The 18,382-nt window shown below is 33.7% G+C and overlaps 1 protein-coding gene and 1 pseudogene across 25 annotated transcripts in view; both read left to right on the top strand.

Annotated features, from left to right (window-relative positions):
• Positions 1-18,382, top strand: part of trol (terribly reduced optic lobes) — a 743,500-nt gene that overhangs the window by 226,409 nt on the left and 498,709 nt on the right. The window lies entirely within an intron of this gene.
• On the top strand, positions 3,413-6,383 carry LOC118199669 (97 kDa heat shock protein pseudogene; annotated as a pseudogene).

The raw sequence follows: 18,382 nt of genomic DNA, 5'->3' as shown, positions 1-18,382 counted from the left end.
GATGTGTTATCGTAAATCGAAATATATAATATCCGTACAATGCACGAATGTAGTGTATGCAACGAAATATGTAAATCATGCAACAGATGCCCCTAATGAAAATATGTACATTATGTATTATGGGAACTGAGCATATTTCCGCGCAGCGCTACTGCTTTACGCACACCTTACTATGTCTCATATGTTTCTTCTGTGTGTAATATTTGCATTATTATTTTCCTCTACGTGTTTCCATATGTATTCTATGTGTCATGATATGTATTCTCGTGTGTGTTTTTATGTCTTTATGTTACGTAATTACGAGTGTGTTTTTATGCTTTTACTTTTAATTTTGTATATCTATGTGTTTCAGCTTATATGAGTGTTTTAGTGTTTTAATGCTATTCTTTATATTCTTTTTAAGTTACTTTGTGTTATTAACAACGTCCTATGTAAAAACTAGCCCCTGTATGGCCATGTAAACTCCCGGTGCAGCCTCATGGGGCTCCAGCGAGTTGCTTCTTCGAGATAGTGGAGGACGTGGGACATATGCCTGTTTACCTATGTTATACGCCAGGCGTCCCCGTCCTCCGTCACCTGTCACCTGCCCACTGTAGTCTTTTTTTCGTTGCTGAAAATTAAGATAAGGCTTTTTTCGTGGAATTCTACCTCTCAGTCCAACATCTGTTAATCTTCTCCTGATTGTTCTTGAACTGACAGAAACACCAGCATCATTCAGATCACTTCTGATGGCCGCTGATGACATTTTTCTAACTTGGAGACATAATATTTTTATTCTTTTGTCATCAATAGATGTGGTGCACCTTTTTGGGCCTTTTCCTTCTTTGTTTTTTATTGAATTTGTCTCCTGATATCGTAAACAAAACTTTCGGACTCCAGATGTAGTCACTGAACCACCCATCTGTCTTGCAATTTCAGCATAGGGAAGACCACTTTCTCCTAACACAATAATAATACATCTCTTCCTAGGTGTCCAACCTACTCTTTTATTTGATGTCGTTGCTTCTTGACTAAATATTAAAAATTTTTACAAAAATTCCTACTTGTAATTACAGTGTATAAGAAACAGGTCCTCCTTCTACAGAACAAAGCAAAATAATGAACTGTTTCAAGTGTAAACACGATGTCAGCTTCTATTGGCAGTTACTAACATTTGATTGGTTCTCAGAACAAGAACAGTGATTGGCCAGGAAAGCTAGACATTACAAAGCACTTCATAACTGTGTTTTTTATTTATATTAAAGTACATATAACATTTTGCATTCCAAATAATTGAATTTTGTGTTTTGTATTGAATTCAGTAGTAAATTCTCTTTAAAATGATATATACAAGTTTGCATTTTGCGAAACGTAACATTTTCTATAAGCATACAAAGTTCAAAAACATAAAATTTCCAAAAGTGTCCACAATTTTGGCCACCACTGTATGTATGTTTTTCGCTTGTGATAAAACAACGGTACCTAGAGCCATCCAATTCTGAATGCCGTAATCCTTCTGAAAATATGGACATTTGAAAGCCCAAATTTTAAATTTGGAATTTGTTTTATTATCGATTTCATATTTTGTAAACTTTTAACGAATTTTTTATTAACAAACTCAATTATTTAAAAGCGTGCAATGGCAACACTCTACGCGGAGAAAAAAGACCTTTTTATCTCCAGCGCGCGGAAGTGTGTATCCGAAATTCTAAAGATATGCTCATTTTAAAGTTATTTTGCGGCATTGCTGTTGAACTAAATTTTATGGTTTAAGTGCGAAGAACATGATAGTTAATAAATAAAGGTAACACACAAAACGTTAAAAAAAACGCTCCTTTGGACGCAATTTAAAATTTTTGATTTTTTTATTGTTTTAATTTGTTTATTTATCCTTGTAATTGCGTGTAATAAATTTACCTAAACTGCTTCATTTCAAGATTAATCGTTATGATATATGTGTAACGTCTATCCGACCCAGTTTCCCTTGTAAAGTCCTCCAGGAAGGCATCCCTACTCTTAGGCAGATGGTCCTCCAGGCTGTGCCATAATCGCACACACAAACGCTATAGTATCTGGAATATCAAGTGATTTTTGTGATTCTTCAAAAGTTCTCGACTGCCAAAATATGACATATATATATATATATATATATATTATTTTTATATGCATGTTATTAAGATATTATAACTATATAATAGATTAAATTAAATAATATTCTTACATTGGTTTTATGTGCATTGATACTTCTAAAGTCTCCGTCAGGTCTTATAGCAATATTTTTGTAAATATGTTCTTTTTGATCGCGTCGAAATCAGCAATAATTCACTTTATATATATATATATATATATATTGTTCTAACTTAAGGTTTTAGTAGTTTTAATACACTCATCTTAAGAACTATTTTAACATTTCCTATTTTAATTTGTAATAATTTTACAACTCCTTTCCTAGGAGATAATCATAAATAGAAAACTTAATAATTGAATATATATATGTATACAAGCGCATCTAACTCCAAATTTTACAAACATTGTTGAAATACAAATCAGTACAAGACTTTCGCTTCCCTTTTCTAAATAAAAATAGTCTTTCCGTAACCGTATAGCAAATCCAAATCTTGATTGAGCTCCTAATAATTTCGATCCCTGTTCTTCTTTTGACGCCACATAAAATTGCTGATAATTTACTTACATGCATAATTAAAAAAAAATTTAAATGATGTAAGAAGGTAATATAGTGTAAATCACTGTATTTCTATTAGCTTTACCCAATTACCTATTACACAATAGTTAATATGTTAGACTCAATCTGCGGAACGCTCGAATTCATGCGTATAATGTCATTAAAGGTCTCAATATTTTTCATTTACGAATTTTCTTAGAAATGAATTTAGATGAAAAAATAAATAGAATCAAAGCTATCTAAACCATCCTAAATAGATAAAAGATAATTATATATATTAATGCGATATTAATAACTTAAATCAGTTCATCTTCCGTGGTAACACGGCCTATCTAAGAAGTAATGGATTCAGCCTTATATGTAGACGTTATATGTAGACGTTATTATTAATAACGTAAATTAGTTCCTCTAACGTCGTAACATTCTCTACCTCAAGAAGTAATGGATTCAACCATATGCTGACGTCATTATTTCCAGTAGGAAAATAATTTATGGATGAGAATAAAAAGTGAATCTTTAATCAAAAATGAAAATGTTTTTTCAGATCGTTATGTAATTTTCTCCTCAAATCAGCCAGCTTTCTACCCCCCTTTTTTACGCTGCTTTTCATTCTGTAAAATTATTAAGCAAACGACTTTTTTTATTATTTTAAGCTATTCTCCTTTTACCGTTGGCATCCTTAAGCTTGCTTTTAATCACGTCATGGTGAAAACCAATCATATGCTAGCTATTCAAAGAACGTTAGTTGTAATCGTTGGAAGTGTATGTTTCCGAAATTTTCTGTTGCATCTGGTGTTAACTGTGGTAGAAGATTTGTTTTGATTGTAATTTATCTTTGCATTGTATAAGTAACAGTGAACAGAGGTAACATGTCTGTCGTGGGATTTGATGTAGGTAATGAAAATTCTTACATTGCAACAGCTAGAGCAGGTGGAATAGAAATGATCGAAAATGAATACAGTTTCCGTTCTACGCCAACCTATGTTGCCTTTACCGAACGATCTAGAGAATTCGGTGTAGCTGCTAAGAACAAATTAGTATCCAACCTAGAAAACACCATTTTTGGTTTCAAGAAAATTCTTGGGAGAAAGTTCCACGACCCTGTAACTAGACATGAACTGGCTTATTTACCATTTGAAGTCTGCGAACTGCCATTAGGTGACGTAGGAATCAAGGTAAAGTACTTGAATAAAAATATTGTGTTTTCTGTGCAGCAGGTAATGGCTATGATCCTTGTTAAAATGAAAACTCTTTCTGAAATTAAGTTAGGAATGAAAGTTCGTGACTGTGTTATTTCAGTGCCTGTGTATTATACGGATGTTGAACGACGTGCTATGCTTAATGCAGCTGAAATCGCAGGATTAAACACATTAAGGTTAATGAATGAATCAACAGCAGTTGCTCTTGCTTATGGCTTCTATAAACAAGACTTATCTAATGTGTCAAAGAATGTAATTTTTGTTGACTTGGGAAATTCAGCATTGACAGTGACCGCCTGTGCATTTAGCAAGGAGAAGCTTAGAATTTTGGGTTGTGTGTGGGATAGAAATATTGGTGGAAGAGATTTTGATAATGTTCTTGTGAAGTACTTTGTTGAAGATTTTAAAACTCGATATAATTTGGATGTTATGTCCTCAAAACGAGCAGTAATGACTCTGATGTTAGAATGCGAAGCACTGAAAAAACAAATGAGTGCAAACCCCTTAGAGTTGGGAATCAACATTGAATGTTTCATGAGTGACATTGATGTAAGTGGAAGAATGAAAAGGGAAACTTTTGAAAAATTGACCGCCCATCTTCTGCTGGGGATTGAAACAACGTTTAAGAAACTACTAGATGAAATTCAGTTGAAGATAGACGATATAGATTCCGTTCAGATTGTTGGTGGATCTTGTAGATTACCAGCTCTGAAAACGATAATTGCCCGAGTGTTTGGTCAAGAACCTGTTTCCACTCTAAATCAGGACGAAGCTGTGGCTCGAGGATGTGCTTTGCAGTGTGCGCTGTTATCTCCAACCTTAAAGACAAGGAACTTCGCTATTGATGACGTACAGCCATATCCCATAAAAATATCATGGAAGTCAGAAACAGTGGGGGGAGATGGATTTGAAATATTTCCACGTTTCCACAAATTTCCTGCCTCTAAAATGTTGACATTCGCCATTAACAGACAGTTTTCAATTGATGCGTATTACGATGAACCAGGAATTTCTGCAAGTTTACCGCAAATTGGCCAATTTATAATTAAAGATGTACCATCTACTAAAAATATGGAAAATGCTCGCATAAAAGTCAGACTTGGTTTGAATATTCATGGGATATTTTTTGTTAATAGTGCATCGTTGATTGGGAAACTTAAACCATGCGATTGCTCTGAAAGTGATGCAGAACAGCCGTTTTGTGAAGTCTCTGAAAAATCAGATACTTCAGTTACGGAGGATATTGAAAAATTGTCTTGCGAGGTGAAAGCCGAAGGAGAAGAAATTGAAGCAAAATCTAAATCAGTTGCATCGTATGATTTAGTAATTAGCCCTACATGTTTGCTTAGCTTTGAGCTTAATGACCTAATTAAGAAGGAACAGCAAATGATAAATATTGATTTGCAGGAAAAAGAAAAAGCTGATGCAAGAAATGTCCTAGAAGAGTATATGTACGATATGAGAGGTAAATTAAAAGATGAGTTATCTGAGTACGTATTGGAAGAGCAAAGAAACAAATTACTTGCATTTTTAAATGAAGTAGAGAACTGGTTGTATGAAACTGAAGATCGACAGACTGCAGAGTATTCTTCAAGATTAAGTGAATTAAGAAAATGTTTCGACCCTATATTCACGAAATTTCTCGATTGGCAACAGAGACCATTAGTGATCAAAACGTTCGTGGATATGTTGTCGTCATCGGATGGAACCTTAAGTTTACTATCAACTGGCAAAGCTCAGCCAGGCTCTGAAAGCGAAGATATAAAATCGCTCCGTGATATGTGGCAGGAAAAGAAAGAATTTCTGGATAGATGCCTTACTATTTTTGAAAATTTGCAAAAGCATGCCGATATTCCGTATACTGTTGATATGATAAGAAGGCAGATGGTAGAGTTTGAGAATTACTTCAAGAGAATTCTGAATAAATTTAAAAAAGAAGCAGCCGGAGAGACCAATACCACTGAGGGTGGAGGTGATACTAGTATTCAAAATGAGTACGAGAATGATGTAGATATGATAAATAATAATGTTGATATTTCTTCACGCGAGAAGTCTAGGGTGGATGAGAAACAAATGAGTGAAGAGCAATACTAATTCGGTTTCATGGAGTTTGAAGTATAAAATTAACGAAAGGTATAATTATAAAATAATCATTTTATTTGATTGCTTTTTTATATTCAAATTTTCTGCATTTATAGCTATTCGCATTGCATATATATTTTTCTGCTTATTGTTCATAAAATTAGAATGTTTAGTAATGCAGTAACTATTTGATCATCTTATACGCTTTGAACTGATATTATTGTACATTAGAAGTAAAACAAATGTCTATTAATTATGTGCTCAGATTGTATTGCTTTTCGTAGTTTATTAGAGTGTGATTTTAATCTCCATAGTTTCAAAATGCACGATTTAGTTGATTAATTTAAATTATCACCTGCCTACAAATGAAGTAATTTGTTGCAGCATTTATTCTGTAGCTTTTTTAAGATTGCTTTCAGTAAAATTCTTATAATAATATGATATATAATAAAAATAAGTTATAAAGTTTTTTCTGAAGTCCAGTAAATACTTTATAGAAAAATTTAGCACTTCTTTGTTAAATGATTTATAAATGAAATTCTCTTCGTATATCAGTTAGAATTTTAATTTTCTATATTTGTATTCTCTTATTGGATGAGTTTTGTTCATGATTCATTTTTTTTTTTTTTTTTTTTTTTTTTTGTGTGTGTGTGTGTGTGTGTGTGTGTGTGTAATTCTTTAGAATGTAATGTTTGGGTAGAGAGAACTTTATGCAGTACGTAAAATAGTTTTACAAGATAAAGGGTGCTTAACTTGTTTTGTTTAGTTCGGTTATCATATCGGTATATTGCATTATATTTTTTACTCTGGTATACATTAATTTATATAAATTGGCTGTTCCGAGATTTCGATTAATTCACAGCGTAATTTTTTAGAATAATGTGATTTATTTTTGACTTGACATCAGGCATCACTTTATGATCACGTTTGTTCACGATAATTTCCATAACCTTGATTCGCTACTATTCCGTTTTGAGGACCGTAAAAGAATTGCTGCTAAAATGTATGCGCAAAAGCGCCAAATCTAGCAAACGCGCCCATTGAACAGCCCGCCAAATCTAGCATGCGCGCTGATTTCAGATTGTGTAAATTTATATATAGTTCTATATTTCTTAAGACGCCATTGAAATACTAGTTTAATTTTTAAATCCTTTTTTGATTTTTAATTCTTTTTTGATATCCTATGGATTTAATAATTTGGGAATTGCCCATGATGAAAAGTGTGCAGTAGAATTTTGGGTAAAGTGCAGATTCACCCACTGTTTGACGCGTTTTTAAGAATTGCGCATACTCTGCATCCATGTACACATCGACCTATTTTCACTTAAAAAAGAAAAATCCCAGAATTGCACAAAAATGGCACTGCGCACACCGCTGACCTTATCTATGTATACATCGTCCTATTTTCACTTAAAAAGTAAAAGAAAATTGACAAAAATCCAAGATACTATTCCTTTTTGAGGACTGTAAAAAATTGCAGCAAAAATGTTTGCGCAAAAAAGCCAAATCTAGCAAAAGCGCCGGAAGCACTTCCGCAGAGAACCCGGTAAATGTAAACATCGCCAACTTTGGCGATAATAGTTCAAACCTGGTAACCCATCGGATGTATCCTATTCGCTTGTTCGAAGTTTGCAACCATTCCTCATGCGTTCATTTTGTTGAATTATCACTGTCGTTGTTCGCATTTGCAGATTTATATTATTCTTCTCTTACTTATTATTATTTTTTCTGAATTTTTTAACAACGAATAGATAGAAATATTTTTGTAGATATATGTTAGATATTTTCTAACAATAACCTTTCAGAGGATGGCAGGTGTGACATAAATAGATGATTAAATTGAAATAAAAAATATTATTGATTATCTAAGATGACAGAATAGTTCGGTGCATCACCATGGTCATCAAAATTTGCAAACCACTGCTAGTGTAAGGAATATATTGTTTTCTGTGTTAACTGGAATTTAAGACAATTTTTTTCGTATATCTTAACCGGTTAATTTCAGTATATTACTAATAATTTATATTTTTAATGAATTTTTATTTCCGTTACAAATCCTTATATATTGTCTTATGCTTAATATATTCTGTGCTAACTTGAATTTAATACAAATTTATTTTCGTATATCACGTTTAATAGGCTAGTTTTACACCTACATGCTTATTATCTGTGAATTTTTCCTACCATATGCTTAATATATTGTTTTGTCTGCTAATTTGAATTTACATGCACTAAAAATCACGTTTACGGCTCGGCTCGTCTCATCGTCGATGTACGGCGAGCTTGGCGAGTAAAAATGCAACGGCGCCAACGGGTTCTTTCCCGAAGCGCCAACGGGTTCTCTGCGGATGAAAACCTAAAGCGCCCATTTAACAGTGCACTAAATCTAGCGTACGCGCTGATTTCAGATTGCCTAAGTTTATATAGTTCTATATTTCTTAAAACGCCATTGGAATACTAATTTACCTTTTAAATTCTTTTTTTAATATACTATGGATTTAACAATTTGGGAATTGCCCATGATGAACAGTCTGCAATAGAATTTTAGGTAAAGTGCAGAATTACCTACTGCTTGATGCGTTTTTAAGAATTGCACGTACTCGGTATCCATGTGCACATCGACCTATTTTTACTTAAAAAAAAAGTCCAAGAATTGCACAAGAATGGCACTGCGCTGGCTTTATCTATGTACACATCGACCTATTTTCACTTAAAAAGTAAAAGAAAATTGACAAAAATCCAATTGTTTTTACCCTTTACAAGCAACGAGATGAAATTATTCATTAGCGATACATCGGTAGTGAAATAGCGAGGCAGGCATCCATTCAGTTATGTTTTGCAATTTTTATATAAATTATAATAATGATCTGAAATAGTTATTTACTATTACGCTTCCATTCAGTCATGTTTAGCCTTTTTCATATAAATTATAATAATAAAAAAGTATTATATGAAATTAACCTTTCATCTAGATTAAAATAACAATCTTAGATAGTTATTTGCTATTACACTTCCTTTCTTGCGTTAGGGTTGCCGCAATTATTTTTGACAGCATTTGCATCAACAATAGTTTGGCGATTTTTTACGGCCCCGAAACCGAATAGTACCAAATCCAATTGCGTTTACCCTAGTAAAAAGCGGCAAACAAATAAGTGGGCGATTCTGCACTTTACCGAGAATTTTTTCAGAGAAAAGACATCATTCATTATAAAAAATTGGCCCACCAGTGGCCGAACGGTAAAGTCGCTGAACACTGGTAGTTCGGTCCGAGGTTCGAATTCCGCGAACGGGCTGACTGCATGGGCGTTTTCCCCATGTGTAACGTGTATACGAGCCAGTTTCCCTTAGAAAGTCCTCCACGAAAGGCATCTCTCCTCTTATGCAGATAGCCCTAGTGTGCTTTGCCATAATTAAATACACCACCACACCACACCTATTAGGATATTTGATATTTGTATTAAGTTCGTGTTTTTCAACAGCTCAAAATCGTGTGAATCTAACTCAGGAACTAAATTATTTAATATGCTGCGAATTCTATAGTTTTCATTTCAACTTTGGTTAAAATTTCTGCAATTTGTTTTGAGAAAATCTGAAATTCTTGTTCATTAATTTTTCTAATTTTTCATTGTTATGTGTGAGCAAATTAAGTAACGAAATTTAAGCTACTTAAATTATTCATAGGGAAGGATATTAAGATTAGTTTTTATGTTTTTGAAATTTTGTTGAGAATTTTGAATACGAATTTTATAACTATTCTAAAAATGAAGTTGGTGTAAAAAATAAGTGAAATTATTACAGATAAGTAATATGAAATTATGGTAAATGCATGTTAAAATTTATGGGTTATTGTGTGTTAAGTATAGTATGATGAGGGTGTACTGGTTCCTTCAATAGAGGCCTGTAATTACCTCTGTACAGTTGTTCCTTTTACCCTCTTCATGCAAGATAATGTTGGAGGCTCTCATTTTATGAATGCATGTAAATTTTTTATATTATTATTATATTTTTTTATTATGGAATGTATTAATGCAGTTCTCAAAGGCCAGTTACCTTAATGCAAGGAATGGAGGCCTTTTCAAGTAACTGTCTAGGCACCCTGGGCCACCAGTGCAGAGAACACACTGGTTAGCTGAAGAGGACAGCCCTATTGATGGATATGTTTGTTTAGAAGTATTGTGAGGCTTCCAATTTGGTAAAATCAGGAATTGTAAATGAAAGATAACGGTGAAACCATAAATTCTGAAATTCTTAATCCTACCTATTATTTATGATGTTAAATTATAATTTATCAGTATGTAAATAAGTATCATAAATATTTATGTGCATTACATTTAATTATATGTAATGATTATGTAAAAGTTTATTTTGTAATATTCTGTAATCACAATAACCTTCCCTGAAGAATTATGATTATGTGAATTCTCAAACAAAAAGACTTTTGGACTGAAATGCTGAAAAATTCAATAGGACTCTAAAAATTAAAAATTTATTTAAAAAAAATTGATATTTATAAATTATACTTTACAGGACAAAAATTTTATGATTTATTTATTTTTATGTGTTTTCATTTGCTAGTGCTTTAACTCTTTCTCTATAAAAAGGCTTCTCTGTCGCTACACCTTTTTCTTTTTGAAGGGGGGAATATGTAAGATAAAAATATATGAATCAAAATTATAGATTAAACTATAATCATTAATTCTTCCTCTCTATTCTAAAATCGTAATAACTTCTTTGCATTGCGTCATTTCTAGATCACTCTATGATCGGCGCAACTCTGATGACGTAATAATTAAGAACTGAAACTGACCTTGTAAACCAAAACTTTTCTCTTCGCGTGCTTCCATCTTTCATAACTACGCACTTCAGCTTTTGCCCTCTGCTCTGCTAAGATATAATTTCGCTGGCTTGCTTTCTATCTCAACAATATCAAAAATGTAAATCTTCTGTGGAAAGGCACGACTAGTGCCAAGTGATTGTGGCCACAAATATCAATTGGAAATAAAAATGGAATTAAAACTGCCTCGACTGCCAATCTTTAAATACTACGCAATAAAAATTCTTCTTCAATATGGGTCTAATCACGCATCTACAGTGTTCCGTCATTTACTTTGCTTTTATTACGACATATATATATATCTAAAGAACATTTGGAACGAAATCTCAATATGCTACACATATTTAAACCTTCCCTTGAATATTTAATAAGTCTATAATTGGCTGTGGTGAGTAAATACAGAGAGGATTGGAAATTGGACCTGATTTTGAAGGGAACTGAATTGATTTCAGAATAGTTTCCAGTATTTATTGCTAGTGTTTGCATTCTTTTTCATCGGTGTAATGTTATTGAGTACTTCCGAATGCATTCATAATTTCCTTAATTTCACTGAAAATAAGCTTGATATGAAAGCTTGAAGCTGCTGAAATGAAAATAAGCTTTAGTTGCTGAACTGAAAGGAATTTGAAATTTCGCTAAATACCTTGCTTTTATAACCGAAACTTCATTATCCTAAACCTTTATTTACATTGCCTTACATAAATCTGAAAGCTATGACAGGAGTGACACGGCTGTTGAAGGAATCGTAATTCTGAAAATTGTAAAAGAAATACCACTGATATTGAAGGAATGCTTTTACTGTTTCAAAAGAAAACACGGTTCTTGTCAAAAATAACATTTTTCGTAGTTCCTGCTGTTCGTAAATTCGCAGCCGCGATTGCAATTTTCATGATAGTATTTATGATGTGTTGCGGCAAAGACAAATATAGCTGGGGGGGGGAGCCATCTTTTTTTTTCCAGGTGTTGACGGATTGAGCTGTACTGCTATCTGTCGACGAGAATTGAAACTGATATTCCTGCGCTTTAAATATTCAGGGGTTTTAATTCAGATAAAAGCTGTATTTACCATTTCTGTCCTTATCCGGCGGGACAAAAATTGCTAATTTTTTCTTGCTTGATGCTTCGGCGCCTGGAATTAGCTTTTAGGATACGCGCAACACACAAATTATGCAACGAAGGCCACCATTAGCAAAGTGGCGTGTTCATGCTTAGTTTTTATTAAAATATTTCGGAACTTAGGAATGCTAACATTATGTACTCACTCAGTGACAGTAAGGCAGTACTGATGCTAGACCGGCGGCCGCCCACGTGCAAATTAAACTGGCCGATCTTTTTTATAGAAATATAAAATGTTTGAATATCATTTCGCCGACCTTAAATTTGGTCGCCCACGTTCTATGCACCATCTTGCCCACCCCACCCCACCCCACCCCGCGCTAGGATCGTCCCTTAGAGTAGATATCAAAATGTAATTAAAAAATAGGAGTTGTTGAATGTAAAGTCGATAGCAAATTTCTCTGCAAATATTCAAGAAACATTTACATACATTTGCATTTGTTCATTGAATTATGCGAAGGTGAGGGTCTACAATATCCTAGCTAATTCAAAGTCGCCTCTAATACCCTTTCCGCCAGAAAAGCTTGCTATTAATTTGTTGTTCGACGAGAAGGTTTAAAGATAACATAAACAATGGATTAACATGGTTTGGAGAGCTGTTATTATTTATAGTATAAATAAGAAAAAGAATCTGAAGCAGACGGTAACAAATATGAGTTAGTATATTAAAGAACCTTGGTTAGACATAATGAGGGGCTGCAAAATATCTGCAGGTGGGCGAGGCACCGGAATTTCACCGTTGATTGTAGAAGTAAAATCTCGCCGCACCAACTGTGCAGTTCAATTTTGAGAGACTGCCTCTCGAGAATTTCGGCTCGCCGTGTAATTTGAATACCCCTTTTCCGTAGAGACACTATATTTTTACAAATATCCATGCCTTCTCTGGGATTCGAGCGCGGGCCCATAGGTTCGGGAAGTCATTGTCACTAACCACTATACTAGCTGGTAGTACTTTATGTGGAGTTAATATTACAGAGAAAATTTAGAGTTAATTTACGTTAACTAGAGTTAATAGCTAATGTTAATTTACGTTAGCTAGACTTAATACCTAACGTAAATCAACTCTAGCAAATGTTAATAGGTTACATTAGCTAATTTTACGGATAAATTTTGTGCTTACCTTTCACGTTTTCGGGAACGGGAAGCAAGACTGGAAAACATTCGAGTACACTGCTGGATGTAATTATTATTATTATTTTTTTTTTGAGTGAACTTATAATATAGTAATGTTTTCTTCAAATTTTTGCCTTAGTTGCACACAACATTGATACAATTGCAATGCTTTTTTGACATTCGTTTTTCTAAGAATGATAGAGATTTTAAAAATTGATATGTGTGTAATGTTTTGAATTATTTAATACATTTTATTTCTTAACTCTATTTTACTGCTAACACAAACGTTTTCAAAGAAGGGTCTTAAAATGTGTCGTTGTTGGCTTATTTCCTGGAAACTAGTGTGTTACAGAGCGTCGTGTATCTTTTGTGAATTCAAAATAAATGGAAATCCGAATGTTTTACATTATGTTCTCTTACGTACCATCATCTATCGGTTACAATTTCCCATGCGTTTCTCCATGTATCTTCTATGCCTGTATTAAAGTTTTGAAAATTTATAGGCTAAGCAGTCAAAGGTTTGCCCAGACATAGCAGTCTGGGTGGGCCCAGACAACAACAACATGAAAAAAATTCGCATATTGCGAAGTATATAAACGTAGAAATATCGTACAGTGGACTGGAAATTTCCAAGCATAGGTGGAAAATTACAGCATCTACGAAAAGTTTTAATAAACTTTTTTCCAAGTGCCGAACTAACTGTATGTTACAGCTGAACTTCGAAAGTTCAGTTTTCCCAATAAAAAGTGTGATTTTGTGCATACTGCATGCGTGATATATTGCTTCGAGACTTTTTTTTTCGAAGGACTTCCTCCGTCAGAAATATTAAGTTAAAAAAAAATATCTCATTCATTTCCGGTGACGATGTTGCTGCATTAACAAAAAAATTCTTGGCACAGTGGAGCAGTTGAACGATCTGCCATCCACACCACGTGATGTCCGTGGCACATGTGGAAACACAGACATGTCTGAACGAAAATGCGATTGCGGAAGACTAAGGGTGAAACCGAAATAGCACTCTTCTGAATCGTGGTACGGTGTTGGGTCTTTGAGGCTCACAGTTAAAACGTGACAGCGAAGATCAGAACGCCTATTATCTATTTTATTCCCTGAACTTTCGTAGTGGATTCTTTACAAAGTTTTTGAACTGAAACGTTTATGCATATGCCATTCCATACCGTCTTAGCAAATATTGCCACCATGCAAAACATCATGTCTTTAATATATCGTCTACGTGGCCTCTCACATAAACAGTTTTCTGAATTTCTTTCTGTAAAACAGATCTTTGTCTTCCACACTTTTTTCAGTCTGTAATCGTTTAAACTGAACCATTTAAATGCAATAAATGCATTGTTTAATTATTTAAGTCCTTATTTTATATTTTAATACCATATGAAAATGATAAATATTAAAGTATTCGTAATTTATAATACATCTATGTGATAACTTTTATGAACATTGGAAGCGTTATTGTAATCAATATCTGCAACAGAATCGTTACTGCCTTTTTTAATCTTTTCTACTTTGTTAACCGTTTACTTAGATTGAAAATTGTAATTTTCATCAAATATCGTGCTGTGTACGTAGTCATAATGCAATTCGACCTAAAATTTCGTCTAAATAAAGCAATTCCCAAATTTCACGTCTTGTAATAAGGAAAAGGTGTTTTACAATCTTATGAAATAGAAGCTAATGATAAGAAGAGAGAATATTTTTTAAGAGGGAAGGGGTGCAAAAAGTACCTTTAAAGGCAATCGACATCGTGGAAGCTAAGCATGCATTGAGGCATTGGTTTAAAGCCTAAATGTAAATTCCATTAAGATAATCGACCTCGTTCAAAAGGCCGATTTTGCCTAAAAAATCTCAAAAATTTTTTATTTCACATATTTAACCCTTTGTGGTGCACTATACTTTAAAGTCGGAATTTCAACAAAAACAAAAAAAAAAGTTGTATGCCGTCTATCTAGGCCTAAAGTAGTATACAGGTAAAATTTTGTAAAAATTGCACTTACCGTTTTAATTCTGTGGATGTTCCATGAGGTGGAAGACTGCGCCGCCAGAGCTTTTAAAAGTGCGACTAAGCGAGCATTGCAGTGAAGCATAAAATGAGTAGATGCTTTTGTATAGTAATGAAAAAACACTGTATTATGTTTGTATACATGGTTTTCTGGATATACACAACATTCTTGAATGTATGTGGATAAATGAGATAAATATATGTAATACACAAGCCCTATATAAAAAATATTTACAAATATTTCGATTTCGTACCTTCGTGAAATTGTTCAAAGTATATCACATGTTTTGATAGAAGCACAAACCAACTTTGCAGGTTTTGAACACAAAACTCATTTTGTGAGGCTTCTGTTCCGTGCAACAATATGTTTAGAATTTTTAAGTAAAAACTTGAGGCTGCGTAGAGAGGCCTGGCTGATATGGAACTTTCTCATCAAATAAATGAGTTTCATCCGGCATATCATCGTCGGATTGCACAAGTGGTTCAGGAGCGTATATCTCAGTATCGCTGCTATCTTCATGCTCTGATTCAGAATCAGAGGGTAAATTCATGAAGCACTTTTAGCGCTTCGGAAAGAGTGAGACCTCTCCGCGCCATTTATGGAAAATGAATAATAAAAAATAACTACAATTTATATTAACAATAAAGAAAATTAAGCTATAAGATATACATACACAAAAAAATATGTACACAATTCTTGAAAATAAACGGGAATGAGACTAAAGAGCGACAGCAAAAAATTCGAGTAGCTCCTAAGATGACACGAGCTACTGATAAAATTCCCGCCTGAAAACTACTCACAAAAATTTCAAGATGCCCATATTAGGGCTTTCATAGCAAAAATCACACCCCGGCCCTCAATACTGCTTTGTTTGACTTCATTCCCCCAAAACAACGGAAATAGAAAACATATACAACAGATGTTTTCTCCCGCTAATGCAGGGGTCGCCAAACTTTTTTGATCATCGCCCCCTATATAATTTTTCGAAATCTCCATAGACCCCCACAAAGGTAATTTTCAGATAATTAAAATAAAACTATATATTAGTCTAAATATTTAATAAATTAGAAACTGTAAGTAAAGTAGCTACAGATTTTTTACTTCTTAATGAGATGAGTGTGCCTGGTGTTTCTTGGTAAGGTTCGCTATATTGGGTTCGAAATTAGTCAATTTTAACCGTAAATCCCCTCGAAGCTCCACATTTAATTTATTTCTGTTTTTAGTTAAAATTGAATTAACGTGACTGAAACCGGCTTCAACCATATACGAACTTGGAAACGCCAGCATAAATGGCTGAGCCATTTCGTAAAGTTTCACATATTTTTGCTTTATATTTATATTAGTCCAAAATTTATGTATTGTCAAATTTTTAACTACAAACTACTCAGACTGGTCACAAGGTCAAGTTGTGACGTCACGGTGTACATACGAAAACCCATAAGGAAAAAAGGGGCAGATTGTTTTCTGATTTATTATTTTATTTTCTATAAAAAATATAATATTAAGTCAATTATAAAAATATTTTAAATTTTTACGTACGCAGTTAGATATGTGTGATTTTCGTATTAAGAACTGTTTTTCCTTCGAGTCCCAATAGACCCCCATTCGACCCCTTGGGTCAGATAGACCCCTGCGCTAATGGAACACCCCGTTTTATTCAATGATTCTGCGCATGCTTTTTGTATGAAAAATGTAAAAAAATATATAACAAATAATATAGAGCATAGCCACAAAAAATATAGAAAATAAGTGGATTTTAATAACACATCATAAATGAAAATTCGGGGTCTTCTTGTGATATGCTGCCATCTACTATTTAAAAAGAGAAGTTCGAAGTATGTTATAAAGGCATTTTTATGCATTTACGGTTGAATTTAACGGTTTCAGAAGCGATTCATGTTGGGTGTTCTATGTAGTGGAACACTGAGCAACAAAGGGTTTTAAAGGCCACACTCTTAGCTATCAAAAACAACTTTTCTTGATATGTTTATTAGAAGTGCAGATATCCCAGTTTTACTGAGAGGCGACAAACCGGAAGTTAGTGTTTGCCACAGAGGTTTAAAAGTGAAAGTTTAAAGGGCAAACTAAAAATGCAGTTTTCGCCCTTTTTTAGGTTTTTTATTAACTAAATAATTATAAGCATTTCAATTAGTCTGGAGAATCTGGCTAGAGCATTATAAGTGTTTTAATTATGAATGAAACACATTATAAGTGTTTTAATTATGAATTTTCTCATTTTTGTTTGGCAACGTGAATATTTGTATATCTGCGAATCTTCAGAGTATTGCTACTATTAAATTATGATGAATACTGATGATTCCGTATGGACTACTCCTGCTAAAATTGCAAAGGTGTCGCCAGTTAAAAAACCTTCAACTGAGCTTAAGGATGTTCATACTACGGCAAACTTGTATCCTATTATCCCTGTTAAATATAATTTTGAAGTTCTAAATGCGTATACTGACGCTTAAAATACTATGGACTGTGTTTAGAATTCACAAAATGAGGTTAGCGTCGCTACCCCTGTCGATATTGCACTCGCTTCAGTAGTCAAATGTAGAGAACGTGTTCCTCCGAATGTGTGTCCACGACAACTTCTGGAAGGAGGTCAGAACCCTTTTTATCAAACACGATGTGAAAGGGTACCCTGGAATACTTAGGAGGGACAAAATTCTGCTAGTTACGAGTTAGCACTAGCTGTTTTCGTCAAGAATGGTTTCCAGTTCAGTACTTTTCGACAAAAGAAAGATTCTCCCCTCGAGATCGTCATCAGACGTTTACCTGAAGATTCGGATGTTGAAAAAATCCGTGAGGAACTCAGTAATGATGGTTTTACGGCCACAAAAGTTACTCAATTTGTTCGGAAAATTAATGGAACTGTTGCGAAGTCTTCTTTGCGTCTCTGATGCGAAATGATGAAGGTATAAGAATCTATAAGAAGAAAACAATTCTGAATCTAAATGTTACCATCTGCCGGATCCAGATGAACCGAATTATAGTGATGTGCTTCCTCTGCCAAAGATTTGGTCAGGGCTACAATGCTGCAATGCGCCAAAATGTTTTTTAAGTGTGGGCTTGATAATTTAACTTACACTTGTAAATTATTGAAAGATGAAAAACTCACTTGTGTGACATGCAAGAAATCACATATTGCTTCTTATAAGGGGTGCGAATTTTGTCCAAAAATTCGCAGGAATTCAACTGATCATAAGACCGCTTCTCGGCTATCGAGAGAAAATTAGAAGACTATAAAAATTTCTACAGAACCTGTTCCTGATGTTTCTGCAGCCCAAGAGACTAAAGACTCTAAAGAATTTGGACTTTGATAAATTTCCTGATGTGCAATTTAAAATCTTGA

This window comes from Stegodyphus dumicola, chromosome 1, assembly GCF_044657685.1.
Source record: "Stegodyphus dumicola isolate Sdum_Otavi_A_Nest chromosome 1, ASM4465768v1".
NCBI lineage: Eukaryota > Metazoa > Arthropoda > Arachnida > Araneae > Eresidae > Stegodyphus > Stegodyphus dumicola.
Note: the sequence above shows the minus strand (reverse complement) of the source record. Positions and strands in the feature narration are given on the sequence as shown.